This window comes from Capsicum annuum, chromosome 8 (genome assembly GCF_002878395.1).
Source record: "Capsicum annuum cultivar UCD-10X-F1 chromosome 8, UCD10Xv1.1, whole genome shotgun sequence".
NCBI classification, from domain to species: Eukaryota; Viridiplantae; Streptophyta; class Magnoliopsida; order Solanales; family Solanaceae; genus Capsicum; species Capsicum annuum.
The window spans coordinates 119,074,863-119,079,629 of record NC_061118.1 but is presented as its reverse complement, the minus strand read 5'-3'; positions in this window follow the sequence as shown (position 1 = coordinate 119,079,629).

Below are 4,767 nucleotides of genomic sequence, written 5' to 3'. Positions count from 1 at the left end.
CTCACACCCCAGAAATACCACAATACAACTATGGAGAGGGATAAAATAGAAAATTACATAAAATCATAAATTTCACATAGTTTATCAAATTTTTAGTTCCTTACATCATCCACCACTAAAAAATTAGTTTACCCTTGAACTAAGGCAAAAAAACACCTTAATCAATGAAGAACTAGGGATAGGAACTACGTATATCAGACTAAACTCCCAAGTAGCCTCAAGTATAACTCGATGTCACCACTGGACCATGACCACAGAGATAACTCTAGAGCACAACCAACAAACATCCCTTGCCAAAATAAAGATTGGCTCTTCAACAAAGAAAAACCACTTATATAACTAAACCAACTCAGAAAAAATGACATATGACTTATCAGGAATATAGTGGCGAAGCATGGAAACATAAAAAACTAGATGAATACCTGGTTGATCTGGAGGCAAAGCTAACTCATAAGCCACATCACCAATAGTCTGAAGAATCTCAAATGGACAAATACTTGGGGCTAATATTTCCCCTTTTCCCATACCTCATCACACCTTTCATGGGTAAAAATCTAAGAAAAACACGATCATAAACACTAAATATCAAGGCACAAAGTCTACAGTCTAAATAACACTTCTACCTACTCTGAGTTGCTCTAAGTCTATCCTGAATAATCCAAACTCTGTCCAAAGACTCATAAACAAAGTTTGTACCTTAAGGTATCACCTCTAAAAAATTAAACCAACCCACTGGTGAGCTATAACGCCCACCATACAATGCCTCAAAAGTAGCCATATCAATACTGGAATGGTAGTAATTATTATATGCAAACTTTGCAAAATTCAAATGTTTCTCCCACTGGCCACCAAAATCCATCACACAAGCACGGAGCATATCATCCAAAACTTGAATAGTCCGCTCTAATTAACCATCAATATGGGGGAAACATCGTGCTAAGATCAACTCGAGTACCTAACTGTAATACCCTATAATATTCCAAGATCGATTCATCTCTTTGTTATATGATTAAAGGTTCTAAGGCTTGAAAATTTCACCAAGTGTTGAGTACTTAGTCATTTTTGAAACCCCTAAACTTTATGAATTTTTATTTTGGCCTTCCCAACCCCAAAATATTGGTTGTTAAGTTGATTCATGGTTAGAGAGGTTAAAAGTATGTATTGGGTGAATTTTGGGATTTTTGAACAAGGATCAGGACATATTTAGATAGCCAAAATAGTGAAGAAATGCAATAAATCCATGACATATTGCTCTCTCCCATGGTTAGGTGCTCGGTGATGCGTGGCTTTCTCCCTCGGAGTAAGATGCATGGTGCATTGCTTTCTCCTACGGAGAGAAAGGCACGACGCGTGGTTTTGTCCTACACATTTTTGTGGTTTAAGTACCCAAGGGGAATTTGAGTTATTTACCATATCGTACTTCATCCTTAACATGAATTGGAACTTTTAAAAGGGCATTATTTACCCCCTTTCACCCCAAATTACTGTCAACGAACCCTCCTCCTTCCCCAAGATCAAACCCAAGCTTCATTATTAACAAATCAAGGGTTCAATCTTCTAAGTTCAAGCAATCTATAGTATTATAATTATTAAGGTATGTGGGATGTTCATCCATGGGTCCCTTTTACCCATAGGGCCCAAAAACCTCTTTTTCAACTAAAGTATGGATTACTCTCTTAGTATGGAGTTTTTGTATGTTCAAGATGGATTAATTTCATATTTTTCCTTAGTAATTGAACTCAATTCATGCCCGTGTATGGTTCCATGAAACTTCAAGTTATCTCATGCTTCAAGTTCCAATTTCTTATGTTAATATCCAAGTGAATTTCATGTTATAATATTTCTTTGTAAATTTAGTTAGATAATTATGTGGTTTTCCTCATACTTAACATATTCTCAAGTTCAAGTTTATGAATCTCACATGTTTTATGAAATGTCTATATTTGAGTCTTTGAACCATGATTTCCATACTATAGTTTAAGCCTTAATATTGTGATTTATGATCATTTAGTGTTGGCGGGTTTTGAACACCCGATACCTACATGTTTTACATTATTTCACAGCTTTCAAGTAATGATTTCAGTTAAACCATGAATATTATTATTTACTCAGTTGTTATGATCATGATGAGAAATGCCAGTTGTTATGTTCAGTTGAATTTAGTTTAGTCCAGTACTAGTGTAAGTTCAGTTGGGAGTAGGATCTAGAATTGAGCAAATGCAGGGATAGAGGCTCACCTGCCAGTAAAGGGTGTGATCTTTAGTAGCAGACCCTAAGTTCCAAAACTATGTAACCAGCATAGGTTTGAGATATCTTCCTTCCAGTTAAGATTGATGCATATCTCATGAGAGCACCTACCAGTAGAGGGTTACTCCCTAGTCCTTTGGGATATCAACCTTGTGGATCCATATCATTAGCCATGGTTTAGTGCCTGTGGAATGGTACTGACAACCTTCCAACTGGGTTATAGTTGGATCTGAATTATCTTAGATTGGGGCATGTCAGTTACATAATATCTCCCATAATTTCAGTCAGTATTATAGTATATCCTAGTTCATGTTTTCTTGACCAAGTGTACAGATTTTCAGTAATTTAGTTATACAAATTTCAATCTTTTAGATTTTAGAATATTTCAGTAACATATTTATGCATGGTCTTGCATTCTCAAATATTACATGTTCATGCATTCATGCTCAGTTATTTCATATATTTTAGCCAGTCCTCATCTCGTATACCAGTATATTTAAAGTACTAATGACATACTTTTCTTTGCACTATGTTGTCTTATAAAATTGGTTTGGATGCTCAGTTTCCCGATCGTTCTTAAATAGCTCGGCTCTTCTCAGCAGCAGTAGTTATGAGTCCTCATCCATCAGGGACATGATACATTTATTTTAGTTATTTTAGTACTTCCTTATATTCAGTCAAACAAAATTAGTTGGGGGTTTATCCCATTAGCTCCACATGATGTTTAGAGGCTTTCAAATAATCAGTTAGATAATCAGTCAGTAATTGCAGTATTACCAGTTGTTTAAGATAGAAAATTTGGTTTTTAGTGTTTTATCAGATATTTTAGATATTTTTTGATATGTATTCCAGTATTTTATTTTACAGTACCTTATCAGTTCATCTTTCACTCATGTATTATATTATTACATTACTCAGTGCTCATTGTAGGTACCAGCTCATGGTTTAACTTATGGTCAATTATGACCGTAAGCACTGTTGTCACGACTATGGTGGGTAGATCGGGTCATGACAAAACTTGGTATCCAAGCCTAAAGTTTTAAAGTATCCTAGGGAGTCTGAAATCCACATTAAGTAGTCTTTTGTAAGGGTATAAAGCACACTACACTTATAGACAAGAGGGTATGAGACTTTTTTAGGAAAGTTTCGCTTCTTTCAATCTTTATGTCATGCGAAAGAGAATGAGCTCAATGAAATTCCTCTTTCTAACTCATCCTTTATTCCATTTATAGACAATGCCTTCTAGAAGAAATAATGAAAGAAGAAATAGTAAGGAGCCACACCATCGCCTATTCTCGAAGATCCCTTGAATGAGCATCTCTCTCATACTGAATTCAAGGTTGCTTTCACTACCTTATCATACTCAATAGCTACTCATAACAACCAGCAAGCTATTACCCCAGCTAATTCAGTGGCAAATACAGCTGCAGTCATGATTTGGTATTTCGCTCGGATAAATCCTCTTCTATTTTCTAGATCCAAGTCTGAAGATGATCCACAGGAGTTTCTAGACATGTTACAGACAGTGATAGATATTACGGGCATCATTTTGAGTAAGAGTATAGAGTTGGCTACATATTAGTTGTAGAATGTAGCTCACATATGGTTTAAGCAGTGGAAAAAAGACCGAGGTGTTGATGTAAGTCCTGCTGAGTGGGAGGAATTTGCCATAGCTTTCTTATATAGGTTCTTTCCCCTAGAGTTAAGGGAAGCTAAGGTTCAAGAGTTTATTAATTTGAAGAAAAGTAATATGAGAATGAAGGAGTACTCACTTAAGTTCACTTAGTTGGTGAGGTATGCTCCTACTATAGAGGCGGATAACAGGTCTAGAATGAGTAAGTTTGTATCTGGTGTAGCTCCTACTATAGGACTACCATGTTGATTAAGGATATGGACCTATCTATCCTTATGGTACATGCTCAGCAGATTGAGAAGAAAAAACTTAAGGAAAGGGAGAAAGAGAATAAGAAGACAAGAATAGGTAGTTTTAACTTATCTCAACTAAGGTCAGAAGGCGGTAACCATTCTTAGTTCTGTTAGAAATTTTTATCCTCATATACATCTTCAGCTAGCATGCCAGTACCGTAGTTCAGGCAAGACAGTCAGAATAGTGTGCTAGGCGCTAAATCCCAGGGCAGTGTGAACAGTAGTTGCATTAATCCATTTTGCTGGAGATGTGGTAGGAATCATCAGGGTAAGTATAGGGCCTATAGTAATATGTGTTTCTGATGTGGAAAGCTAGGCCATAGGGTCAGGGATTGCTCGGGGACTAGTCAGTAAGGTCAGTCCAATCATTCTTTATCTCCAGCTAGTCGCTCGCCACTTCTAGTGCAACTAGTGGGCAGTGCTAGAATAGATTGTATGCACTCCATAATCGTCATGATTAAGAAAGTTCTCCTGATGTGGTTATGGGTATGTTACAAATTTTCCATCTTCATGCTTATTTTTTATTAGATCGTGGAGCTTCACTTTATTTTGTGACCAATTACATAGCCATTAATTTGGGTGTCAGTCCTAAAA